Source organism: Rattus rattus, chromosome 11, assembly GCF_011064425.1.
Source record: "Rattus rattus isolate New Zealand chromosome 11, Rrattus_CSIRO_v1, whole genome shotgun sequence".
NCBI classification, from domain to species: domain Eukaryota; kingdom Metazoa; phylum Chordata; class Mammalia; order Rodentia; family Muridae; genus Rattus; species Rattus rattus.
In genome coordinates, this window is record NC_046164.1 from 92,431,399 (window position 1) to 92,445,737 (window position 14,339).

Here is a 14,339-nt window from a genome sequence, read left to right on the forward strand (position 1 = left end):
ATGAAAACAGTGCAAACACTTTTTAAACTACAAAGATTAATCTGAATGTTGCTTCTAGCCAATATGGAGTGAGAGGAATTGGATTTCCCCTCTGCAGCCTAAAACAATTTAAAAACAAACAACAGATATCAAATTAAAACTGTATTTTAGGGGACTGGAGAGATGGCCCAGCAGTTAAAAGCACTGACTGCTCTTCCAGAGGTCCCGAGTTCAATTCCCAGCAACCACATGGTGGCTCACAACCATCTATAATGGGATCCAATGCTTTCTTCTGGTGTGTCTGAAGACAGCAACAGTGTACTCATATGCATAAAATAAGTAAATTAATCTTTTAAAAAATACTTGGCAAAAGTCAAGGTTCTCTGGGAAATAAACACTGGATCTTTATGCCCCTCCCCTCACGCCCCATTCACAGCATTTCCCAAAATTACCACTTGCAGAAGGTTCCAAATCACTGTGCAAAGAAAGGAATCTACATGGGGTCCAATGCTTTTCCAAGACACTGGTTTTCTTATCAATAGTGAAAGAATCCAGGGAAGATAATGTGGGAGGAGTACTGTAGAGACAGAACTGGGTGGTGGCTAAGGAAGGTCCATTCAGGAGTTAGGCAGAACAGTGACCTGCTGAAGGGAATAGGGAACTAAGCAATTCCAGTGGGGGTGAGGGGTGGGGCGGTGGGGGTGGAAATAGCAAAAAGGCATAGGGCCACTCTGTCAGCCAGGTTCAAGAACAATAATTGTGCAAGTTGAGGTTTTGCTTTAGTGGTGGGAAAAAATTCCAAACTGTTCTGATCTGGCCTGATAAATACAAGCAAGATCTGAAAGTCTCAAACTACTTCCAAATAATTTTACAATATTTCAGAATAAAGCTCAAAATATTTACCAGAACACTAAAATGCCATATGAGTGAGAACCAAGTCAGTGTCCCACCTGCCAGCTGAACTGCCCCATACCCAAGATTCAGTCCCAAAGACCTAGTCCACTGCCCACTCCCATCCCATCTCACTGCAACGCTCTCCCATGATGTCTCCCTGGTAGAGTTCTGCTGCCTAGGTTTAGGCCACACCAGTCAGAAGAACTAGTGCCATCTGAAGAAGAGTTGTAGACCAAACAAGTCAGAAAAAAAAAAAGGTAGGTAAATTCAGCTTGAACATTGTGAAGAGAGACGGAACTGGAGACTTGAGGGTAGAGAAAACTAGCCTGCTATGAGTGGCCAGTCCCACCACTCAGGGCCATGGTGAGGTCCAAGCAAAAGTGCCATTGAGGACCGAGTCCATGGCTACTCAGTTGCATGGATCAGTTGATGTTGGTGGATCATATTACCTCTAGAGAACATGAGTATGTTCCTGGTTAGTGCAGCATTGGGGACCTCATGGATGTCCACAGGCTGTGCATAACTGGTCCCACCCCTTACTGGATGTGGCACTCTGGAAAACTGTCTTCATCTTTGACCAGTTGCAGCACTCAGGAGAGCAGGCTGTGCCTCGCCCAGAGAGCACAGTAGAGCTGGCTTTGGAGATATGAGTGCTGGGGAGCTTTCCCTGAGGGCATGAGAGGAGAAGAGCTGACCCTGCCTCCTGCCAATGGTGGCATCATGTGGCCTAGCCAAGGCAGCACTGGAGAGCTCACCCTGGTGGTGTGGATAAGGGAGAGCTGGTAGGCTGTCCAGCTTAGCTATCACCTAGGTCCAACTACAGGGCCCTGAATTGGCCCACCCAAAATCTACATCATCTCTGAGCAGTTGGGACATATAAAAGGCCAGACCAGCTGATTCAAAGCTGAAGGATCTCTATGACACAGGGCAACAACAGCATAATTGGGATTCTGATGAGGATCCAATATTGATATTATCACATAAGCCGGAGATTATGAATCAAAGCAATGGTGAAACGTAATGAACATTTGCAAGTGAAGATGTGTGGACAAGAGGTATGCATTGTGACATGCACTGTGATATACTACAGCTTTCCTGATGAGATGCTTTCTATGTTTTGGGGTTTTGTTACTGTTTGTGTGTGTTATATTGGGGGAAAGACTGCAGGTCAAAGAGTCGATATAAGAGGGCAAGGAGATGCACAGAATTGGAGTACATGATGTGAAGTTCACAAAGAATCTAAAAGTTTTTTAAAAATCAAGAAAAAGACAAATGAAAAAAATTAGAAGAAATTAATAAATTCCTTAAAGAATGTGAAGAAAGCCAACAAGCAAACAGGTGAAGGAAACTGTTCAAGACCTGAAAATGGAAATAGAAACAATAAAGGAAATGCAAACTGGAGATCCTGGCTAGCCCAGCAGCCATGAGGTAAGCCCTATCCCTCTGTGCTCCATCTTCTGGTCTACCTGCAATCCCAGATCTGCACTCCACTCCCCAGGAAATAGCTCATACTGCCCCTAGGAGGCCTGCTATAAGCAGAACAACCAGCTCTGCCTACTTCCCTGGAGGTCTGTTGCCACCCAAGAAAACGAGAAGCCTGCTGCCATTAGGCAGCTATACTTGCAGTTCCAGAGTCAAGCTACCACCAGGGACTACCAAGCCAGCCAACACCAGAGAAAACCAGATGACTAAAGGCAAGCACAAGAAGAGAATTAACAAAAGACAGGGCAATAGGGCACCATCAGAACCCAGCTCTCCTATTACAGCAAGCCCTGGATATCCTAACACACCAAAGAGCAAAACAATGACTTTAAGTGAACTTTTATGATGATGATAGAGGCATTTAAAGGAGAAATAAACAAATCCCCTAAAGAAATACAGGAAAATACAATCAAATGATTAAATAGAAGAAATGTAGAAAAATGCAATCAAAGAGATGGAATAAATGAATAGAACTATTCAAGATCTGAAAATGGAAATAAAGCAATAAAGAAAACACAAACAGAAGAAACACTAGAAATGGAACACTTACGAAAGAGAACAGGAACTACAAACAAAAACATCACCAACAGAATATAAGAAATGGAAGAGAGAATTTCAGGTGTAGAAGATACCATGGAAGAACTTAATATATTGATCACACAAAATGACAAAAAGTTTCTAAAAAGTTTCTAAGACAAAGCATCCAGGAAATTTGGGACACTATGAAAATACCAAACCTAAGAATAATATGAATAATAGAGGAGGAGGAGGAAGAGAAGGAGGAGGAAGAGGAGGAGGAGGAGGAGGAGGAGGAGGAGGAGGGGAGGAGAAGGAGGAGAAGGAGGAGGAGGAGGAGGAGGATGAAGAGGAGGAGGAGGAGAGGAGGAAGGGAGGAGGAGGAGGAGGAGGAGGAGGAGGAGGAGGAGGAGGAGGAGGAGGAGATTCTCAGATTAAAGGCCAAGAAAGTATTTTTGAAAATATCGTAAAATAAAATTCCCCTAACTTAAATGTTCAGGATGCTTACAGAACACTAAATAGATTGGACCAGAAAACAAAACCCTTCTTCCATATAATAATCAAATCATTGAATGTATTTAAGAAAGAATATTAAAATCTGCAAGGAAAAATGTCAAGTAACAATGTTTAAAGGCTGATCTATCAGAATTACATCTGACTTCTCAACAGAAACTCTAAAAACCAGAAGAGCCTGGGCACATTTCTTACAGACCCTAAGAAACTACAGATGCCAGCCCACACGACTACCCAGCAAAGCTTTCAGTTACCATAGATTAAGAAACAAAGATATTATTCCATGACAAGACCAAATGTAAACAATATCTTTCCACTAATATAGCCTTACAAAGGATGCTAGCAGGAAAACCCCAATACAAGGAAGGTAATTATACCAAAAAGAAAACAAGAGAATAATAATTTCACAGTAAAACCAAAGGAAGAGAAACACACACACACACACACACACACACACACACACACAGAGAGAGAGAGAGAGAGAGAGAGAGAGAGAGATTAACATCACCAACATCAAAATAATAGGAACTAACCATCATTATATTAATATTTCTCAACATCAAGGGAATCAATTCACCAATAAAAAGACACAGGCTAACAGAGTGGATGCATAAATAGGATCCAGCATTCTCCTAAATACAAGAAAAACACCTCAACATCAAAGATAGACACTACCTCAGAGTAAAGGGCTGGAAAAAGATTTTCAAAGCAAACAGACCCAAGAAACAAATTAGAAAGCCACTCTTATATCTAATAAAATAGACTTTCAACCAAAACCAATCAAAAGAGAGAGGAAAGAACACTTAATATTCATCAAAGGAAAAATGCACCAAAAATGACATCTTAATTGTGAACATCTATACCCCAAATGCAAGGGCACACACGTTCATAAAAGAAACATTACTAAAGCCTAAATCACACATCAAACCCCACACATTAATAATGGGAAACTTCTTTAATCAACACTCACCAGTGGATAGGTCATCAATACAGAAACTAAACAGAAAAATAATGAAACTTACAGGGAATATGGCCTAACAGATATTTACAGAATATTTCACCTAAATATAAAATAATAAACTTTCTTCCCAGCACCTCATGGAACCTTCTCCAAAATTGACCATGTACCCAGTCACAAAGTAAGCCTCAATGGATACAAGAAGATTGAAGTAACCCCTTCCTTAATATGAGATTACCAAGGATTAAAACTGGATTTCAACAACACAAACAACAGACACCTAACAAATTCATGGAAACTAAACAGCTCTCACTCTATTCAATGACCACTGGGTCAAAGAAGAAACAAAGAAAGAAATCAAAGACTTTCTAGAATTCAATGGAAATGAAGGCACAACATATCCAAATTTATGAGACACAATGAAAACAGTGCTAAGAGGAATGACCATAGCATTAAGTGCCCTCATGAAGAAATTGAAGAGTTCTCATACTAATGATTTAAAAGTATGCATAAAAGCTCTAGAAAAGAAGGAGGAGGAGAAGGAAGAGGAGAAGGAAGAGGAGGAGAAGGAGCAAGCAAGCACACCCAAATGGAGTAGATGGCAGAAAATAATCAAACTTAGGGCTGAAAAAATCAATTAGAAACGAAGAAGTCAATACAAAGAATCAACAAAACCAAGAGCTGATTCTTTGAGAAAATTAACAAAATATATAAAACCATAGCCAAACTGACTAAAAGACAGAGAGAAGGTACTCAAATTAACAAAATCAGAAATGAAATGGGAGATATAACAACAGACACTGAAGAAATTCAAAGAATCATTAGGTTTTACTTCATAAACCTGTACTCCTTAATATTGGAAAATCTAAATGAAATGGATACTTTTCTAGATAGATACCACTTACAAAAGTTAAACCAAGATTAAGAAAACTATTTCAATATTCCTATAGCCCATAAAAAATAGAAGTGGTCATTAAAAGTCTCCCCCCCCAAAAAAAAAGCCAAAAGCCAGATGGTTTTAGCATATAATTCCATCAGATTTTCAAAGAAGAGCTAATACCAATATTCTTTAAACTATTTCACAAAATAGAAACAAAAAGAACATTGCCAAACTCATTCTATAAGGCCAAAGTCACCCTAATACCAAAATCACACAAATACTCAACAATGAAAGAGAATTTCAGACCAATGTCCCCTATAAACACTGATATCAAAATACTCAATAAAATGCTCACAAATTTAATCCAAGAACACTCAAAAGTATCGCCCACCATGAGCAAATAGACTTCATTCCAGGGATGCAGGGGTAGTTCAATATATGAAAATCAATCAACATAATGTACCATAAAAACAAATTGAAAGAAAAAAACATATGATCATCTCATTAGATGTTGAAAAAGCCTTTGACAAAATCCAACAACCCTTCTTGTTAAAAGTCTTGGAGAGTTCAGGGATACAAGGCACATACATAATCACAATAAATAATATACAGCAGGGCAATAGCCAGCAGCAAATTAAATGGAGAGAAACATAAAGCAATTTCACTAAAATCAGTAATAAGGCAAGGCTGTGGACTCTCGCCATATCTACTCAATATAGTACTTGAAGTCATAGCTTGAGCAATAATACAAGGAGATCATGCGATACAAATTGAAAAGGAAGAAGTCAGCATATCACTATTTGAAGATAATATAATACTATACATAAATGAAGCCAAAAACTGGCCAAAAAAGCCTACAGCTGAAAAATACTTTAATCAAAGTGGCTGGATACAAAATTCAACTCAAAAAAATCAGTAGCCTTCTTTATATAAATGATAAATGGACTGATAAGGGAATCAGGGAAACAACACACTTCACAATGGCCAAATATAATATAAACTATCTTGGGGTAATGCTCAACAAGTAAGTGAAAGACCTGTATAACAAGAACTTCAAGTCTTTGAAGAAAACGTCAGATGATGGAAAGGTTTCCCATGCTCATGGATTGGTAGGATTAACATAGTGAAAATTGCCATCCTACCAAAAGTAATATACAGATTCAATGCAATTCCTATCAAAATTCTAACACAATTCTCTACAGACTTTGAAAGAATAATTCTCGACTTCATATGGAGAAACAAAAAACCCAGGATAGCTAAAACAATTATGAAAAATAAAAGAATTTCTGGAGGTATTACCATCCCTGATCTCAAGCTGTACTGTAGAGCAAGAGTAATAAAAACTGCACAGTACTTGTATAGAAACAGACAGGGAATTGAATTGAAGACCTAGAAATAAACTCATACACTTAGGGACAGTTGATTTTCACCAAAGAAGCCCAAGCCATACAATGGGAGGGAGAGTATCTTCAACAAATGGTGTCAGATGTCTGCATGTAGAAGAATGCAAATATATCTATATGTATTACCCTGCACATAAGTCCAAGTGGATCAAAGAACTCAACATAAAACCAGATACACTGAATCTAATAGAAGAGAATGTGGGAAATAGCCTTGAACTCATTGGTACAGGAGCCAACTTCTTGAACAGAATACCAGTGACTGAGGCACTAAGATTAACAATTAATAAATGGGACCTCATAAAACTAAAAAGCTTCCTTAAGGCAAAGGACACTGTCAATAGAACTAAATGGCAGCCTATAGATTGGTAAAAGATCTTCAACAATCCTGCATCTAGCAGATGGTCAATATCCAAAATATATAAAGAACTCAATAAATTAGACACCAACAAAGCAAATAATTCAAAATTTTAAAAATGGAGTACAGAGCTAAACAGAATTCCCAACAGCAATCTCGAATGGCAGAGAAGCCTTTAAAGAAATGTTCAATGTCCTTAGTCATCAAGTAAATGCAAACCAAAATGACCCTGAGATTCCACCTTATACCCATCATAATGGCTAAGATCAAAATGTCAAGTTGACATCACATGCTGACAAGAATATTCAGCAAAGGGAACATTTCTCCATTGCTGGTTTGAGTGCAAATTTGTACAGCCATTATGGAAACCAACCTGGCAATTTCTCAGAAAATTGAGAATAGTTCTTCCTGAAGATCCAGCTATGTCAATCCTAGACATATACTCAAAATATTCTCTACCATACCACAAGGACACTTGCTCTACTATGTTCATAGCAGTTTTATTTGTAGTAGCTAGAAACTGGAAACAACCTAGATGCCCTTCAACCAAAGAATGGATACAGAAAATGTGGCTCATTTATACAGTGGAATGCTATTCAGCTATTAAAAACAAGGACATCATGAAATTTCTAGGCAAATGGATGGAACTAGAAAATATCATCCTCAGTGAGGTGACCCAAACACAAAAGATACCCATGGTATGTACTCACTTATAAGTAGATACTAGCCAAAGGTACAAGATACCCAGGCTATATTCCATAGACTCAAAGAGGCTAAACAATAAGGAAAGCCCAAGCAAGGATGCTTGAATTTCACTTGGAAGAGGAGACAAAATAGTCATAGGAGGCAGATGGAGAAAGGGAACTGTGTGGGAGAAGGGATGGGAAGGAGAGGTGGGATTCAGTATTAACTATGGAAAAAGACAGTAGAAAGGACCAGTGGGCTAGGAAAATGAATGGAAATTGGAGGATGGTGGGGGGTATATGGGGGAACAGCCCAAGAATGTGCCAGAGTCCTGGGATAGGGGAAGCTCCCAGGAGTCTATGGGGTGGCATTTAGATGGGACTCCTATCAGTGAGGATATAGAACCTGAAATGGCTACCTCGTATAGCCAGGCAAGACCCCCATTGGAAGTATAAGGACACCAACCCACCCACAAAACTTCTGACCCAAAATTTGTCCTTTATACAAGAAATTCAGAGACAAAGATGGAGTATAGACTGAGAGAACGATCATCCAATAACCAGTCCAACTTCAGACCCATCCCAAGGGTAAGCACCAATCCTGAACACCATCAATGATACTCTGATCCACTTGCAGAAGACTAGCATAACTGTCCTCTGAGAGACTTCACCCAGCAGCTGACTGAAATAGATCAGAGACCCATAGCCAAACATTGGACAGAACTCAGAAAATATTATGGAAGAGTTGGGAGGAGGATTGAAGACCCTGGAGGAGATAGGAACTCCACAGGAATACAAACAGAGCCAACTAACCTAGACCTTTGGGGCTCAGGGTTTGAAGTACCAACCAATGAGTATACATGGGCTGGACCTAGGCCCTCTACACTTATCTAGCAGATGTGCAGCTCAATCTTCATGTGGGTCGCCAACAACTGGATCGTGGGCTGTCCCTAAAGTTGTTGCCTGCCTGTGGATCCCATTCCCCTAACTGGCCTACCTTGTTCATCCTCAATGGGAGAGGATGCACCTAGCCTTGCAAAGACTTGATGTGCCATGGGGTGCCTCCATCCTCTCAGAGGATAAGGGGAGGGGGATGGACTGTGTGAGGGGAGATGGTGGACAGCAATCAGGATTTAAAGTGAACAGATGAATAAATTAATGGGGAAAAAAGGAAAACACAAACTGTTGGAAATTGGAAATGGAAGGTATAGGTACAGGAACAAGAACAACAGACACAAGCATCACTGACAGGATACAAGAATTGGAAGAAGGAATCTCTCAGGCTTAGAAGATACTACAGAAGAAATAAATTTATCAGTCAAAGAAAATGTTACGTCTAAAAAAGTCCCTACCAAAAACATCCAGGAAATATGGGACACTATGAAAAGGCCAAACTTAAGAATACCAGGAATAGAAGAAGAATCCCAGCTCAAAACTCAGAAAATATATTTAACAAAACCATAGAAGAAATTTTCCTAACCCAAAAAAGACATGACTATAAAGGTATACAAAACATGCAGAACACCAAATAGATTGGACCAGAAAAGAAACTCCAAATCCCACATAATAATCAAAACACTAAACATACAGAACAAAGAAAGAGTATTAAAAGCTTCAAGGGGAAAAGTCCAACTATAAAAAGTCAGACCTATTAGAATTATGTCTGACTTCTCAGTGGAGATGCTAAAAGCCAGGAGGGCCCAGGAAGATGTCTTGGAGGCTCTAACATACGACAGATGCCAGCCCAGACTATACCCAGCAAAACAGTAATCACCATAGATAGAGAAAAAAAGATATTTCATGATGATGTCAAATTTCAACTATATCTATCCACTAATCCAGCTATGCAGAATGTACTGGAAGGAAAACTCCAATACAAGGTGGTTAACTATACCCACAAAAACACAGGCAAAAATAATCCCACACCAGCAAAAATCCAAAGAAATAATCTCTCTCTCTCTCTCTCTCTCCCACCACCAACAAGATGATAACAGGAATTAACAATTAATTATTGGTCACTGATATCTCTCAATATCAATAAACTCAATTCCCCAATAAAAGGATACAGGCTAACAGAATGAATATGAAAAGAGAATCCATCCTTTTACTGTATACAAGAAACACACCTCAACATCAAAAACAAACATTATCTCAGAGTAGAGCATTGAAAAAGATTTTTCAAACAAATGGACCCAAGAAGCAAGCTGGTGTACCCATTCTATTATCTAACAAAATATACTTCCAACCAAAATTAATCAGAAATGGACATTTTATTCTCATCAAAGGAAAAATCCAGGAAGATGACATTTCAATTCTTAATATATCTATACCCCAAATGCAAGGGCACATATTTGTTAAAGAAACATTACTAAAGCATAAATCACACATCAGACCTCACATATTAATAATGGGGCACTTCAGTACTCCATTCTCACCAATAGACAGATCACGCACACATAAATTAAGCAGAGAAATGTTGTTACTAACAAATGTTACCAACCAAATGAACCTAACAGATACCTACAGAATATTTCACCAAAATACACATAAAAAATATCTTTTTCTACACACCTCATAAAAAAATCTCTAATATTGACCACGAACTTTGTCACAAAACAAGTCTCAACAGATACAAGAAAATTAAAATAACCCCTTATATCCTATTAAACCACCATGGATTAAAGCTAGATTTCAACAGAAAACCTACAAACTCACAGAAATTGAGCAGCTCTATACTGACTGACTACTGGGTCAAGAAGAATATTAAAGACTTCCTATAATTCCGTGGAAATAAATGTACAACATGCCCAAACTTATGGAACACAATAAAAGCTATGCCAAGTTAAAAGTTCTTGTGCCTCCATAAAGAAATTAGAGAGATTTCATATTAGTGATATAAGAGCAAACCTGAAAACTCTAGAAAAAAACCAGCAAACACACAAGAGGAGTAGATGACAGGAAATAATCAAACTGGGAGTCAAAATCAGTAAAGCAGAAACCAAGAACAATACAAAGAATCAATAAAACAAAGCATTGGTTTATTGAGGAAATCAACAAGATAGACAAACACTTAAACAAACTAACTAAAAGATACAAAGACAATATCCAAATTAACAAAATTAGTAAAGAAAGGGGCATAACAACAGACACTGAAGAAATCTAAGGAATCATATACTCCACAAAATTGGAAAATTTAAAAGAAGGGGATCATTTTCTAGATAGCTATCATTTGCCAAAGTTAAATCAAGATCAGAAAAACAGTTTAAATAGACTCAAAGTCAGTAAGGAAATAGAAGCAGTCATTAAAAATCAAGAAAAAAAAGCCAGGACCAGATGGTTTTGGTGTAGATTTCTACCAACTTTCAAAGAAGAGTTAGTACCAATACTCATTATATTATTCCACAAAATACAAACAGAAGAAACAACATCAAATTTATGTTATAAGACCACAGTCACCCTGATACCCAAGCCACATAAAGATTTAACAGAGAATTACAAACCAATTTCCCTCATGAACATTGATGAAAAACAAACAAAACAACAAACAAAAAAGAAAAACAAGCAACCTCAATAAAATTCTTGCAATCCAAATCCAAGAACACATCAAAAAGATCATCTACTATGATCAAGTAGGCTTCATTCCAGAGATACAGAGGTGTTTCAATACATAAAAATCTGTTGATGTAAACCATCATATAAACAAACTGAATGAAGAAAACAGCACGATAATCTCATTAGGTGCTGAAAAAGCCTTTGACAAAATCCAACAGCCTTTTATGATATAAATCTTAGAGTGATCATAGCTAAAGGGGACATATTTCACAATTTATAGCAAGCCTATAGCCAATATCGAGTTAAATGAAGAGAAACATAAGCAATTCTGCTACAACCAGGAACAAGACATGGCTGTCTACTTTCTCCATATCTATTTGATATAATATTTGAGTAGCAAAGACTCATAGTAATTGGGGACACATAGCCTGAACTGGCTATCTTCTGTAACCAAGTAGAGAGATTGTGACATCAACACATCCTAAAAACTTTCAACCTACAGCTTACCTTGCCTGCAGAGTGTTCTGGGATCAGAACATAGCATAAACATCATTAGAGAGACCTAGAGACTTAATCCAGAAACCGATGGGGATAGATGTAGACTACTACAGCCAAAGGTTAGATGGAGCTTGGGAGGTCCTGCAGAGGAAGGAGAGAAAGGATCAGAGGAACCAGAGGGGTCAAGGACACTAGGAGAACACAGTCCACAGAATCAAGTGACCAGGACTCTTAGAGGCTGGCAGAGATCAGGGAACTTGGAGGGGTCTGACCGAGGTCCTCTACTTCTATGTTAGGGCTTATTAGCTTGGTGTTCTTGTAGGATTCCTAACAGTGAGGAAGGGGGATGTCTCTAATTCTTTTGTCTACTTCTCGTACCCTTTTCTTCCTACTGAGTTGACTTGTCCAGCCTTGATATGATGGTATATGCCTGGTATATTGTAACTTGTTATGCCATGTTTGGTTGATGTTCCTAGAAGGTCTGCTCTTTTCTGAGGGAAGGTGGATGTGGTGTGGATCTTAGAGGAGAAAGGAGATGTGGGGTGTGGAGAGACAGGGAGGAGTGGAGAAAAAGGAAATTGCAATTGGTATGTAATATGTGGGAGAAGAATAAAAAAAAAGGAAGAGTAAAATATGTAATACCTAACAAGATGAAATTCATAATCTCTATTAGCCATTTAAAATTATCAAGCCTACAAAAAAGAAAAATATTATCATAATTAAAAAAATTAAGAAACTCAGTCTCATGATAGAATTAGTAGTCAAAAATATTAAAAATAATTAAAATGATGTTTGTTAACAGGTAAAAAGATTCCTTATTCTGGATTCTGGCAAAACAATATTTTACACACAGAGACACAGACACACACACATACACACACACACACACACACAGAGCACCAGAGAAGATTAGTATGGCTCCCGTACAAGGATGGCAGGAAAACTTGTGAAACACTCCATATTTTCAGAGAGGTGTGGAAATCTGCATTGCAACACCTGGAAGACTGATGGACATTTGAGAGTGTGGGGCAACCAATCTGAGAACAACCTGCCTTGACCTTGGTGAGGCTGATAGAATGCTTGACATGGGCTTTGAACCCCAAATAAGACCTGATATGCAAACAGTAGTGTGGAGTGCAACCTGGCCAAAATAAGTAAGACAGTTTCCTGAAGATTTTGTGACAGATTATATTCATATCAATATTGGTGCACTAGAACTGATCACAAGACATAACGAAGATTGTGGATACACATCATGATGTAGAAAAGGGAAAAAAAGTATTCATCTAATGATCATGCATGAGGAGAGTAAAATCATTGTGGTTTTATTTTTTTTCTTTCAATCAAAAGAAAATATGATGAACTTAGCAGAAAGTTGAGGAGAGATGGGTGGCCTGCCATGGGCATCTATAGTGACAAGAGTCAACAGGAGCACGGCTAGGTTCTAAACAAATTCAAACATGAAAAAGCTCCTATTCTGAATGCAATCCATGTGGCCTCCAAAGGGATAGATGTGGAGGATGTGAAATTCATCATCAATTAAGACTTCCTCAAGGGATTATACTCATCATAATGGAGACATGGACACACTACCAAGCCAGGCACAACACATACTTTCTTTACACCTAATAACATAAAGCCAGTTGGCCACTGTCTCATGGCGTCTACTGCTGTGAAAAGACACCATGACCACAGCAACTCTAATGAAACAAAACCTTTAATTGGGGCTGTCTTACAGGGTCAGAGATTTAGCCATGGCAAGAAGCAAGACAGCATGCAGTTAGACATGGTGTTAGAGAAGGAGCTGAAACTCCACATCTTTTTTATTAGATATTTCCTTTATTTACATTTCAAATGCTATCCCCTTTCCTAGTTTCCTCTCTGGAAACCCCCTTTCCCATCCTTCCATTGCCTGCTTCTATGACGGTGCTCCCCCACTTATCCACCCACTCCTGTCTCCCTGCCCTGGCATTGCCCTACACTGGGACATCCAGCCTTCACAGGACCAAGGACCTCTCCTCCTTTTGATGTCCTACAGGGCCATCCTCTGCTACATATGCAGCTGGAGCCATGGGTCCCTCCATGTGTATGTACTCTTGGGATGGTGGTTCAGTCCCTAGGATCTCTGAGGGGTCTGGTTGGTTGATATTGCCGTTCTTTCTATGGTGTGACAAACCCCTTCTGCTCCTTCAGTCCTTTCCCTAGTTCCTTCATTGGGGACCAAGTGCTTAGTACAGTGGTTGGCTGCAAGCATCCGCTGTTTATTTGTCAGCCTCTGGCAGAGCCTCTCAGGAGAGAGTTATATCAGGCTTCTGTCAGCAAGCACTTATTGACATCTGCTATAGTGTCTCAGTTTGGTGTCAATGCTACAACTGATAGAGGGCTAAAATCCAATATATACAAAGAACTCAAGAAGTTAGACACCAGAAAACCAAATAACCCTATTAAAAAGGGGGCGAGGAGCTAAACAAAGAATTCTCAACTGAGAAATATCGAATGGCTGAGAAGCACCTAAAGAAGTGTTCAACAACCTTAGTCAACAGGGAAATGCAAATCAAAACAACCCTGATATTCTACCTCACACCAGTCAGAATGTCCAAGATCAAAGATACAGGTGACAACAGAT

The 14,339-nt window shown here is 38.9% G+C and overlaps 2 pseudogenes; both read left to right on the top strand.

The window, feature by feature from the left end:
- Window positions 1–8,188: 8,188 nt before the first annotated feature.
- Window positions 8,189–13,286, top strand: LOC116912055 (annotated as a pseudogene).
- On the top strand, window positions 12,611–12,679 carry LOC116912931 (annotated as a pseudogene).
- Window positions 13,287–14,339: the final 1,053 nt, after the last annotated feature.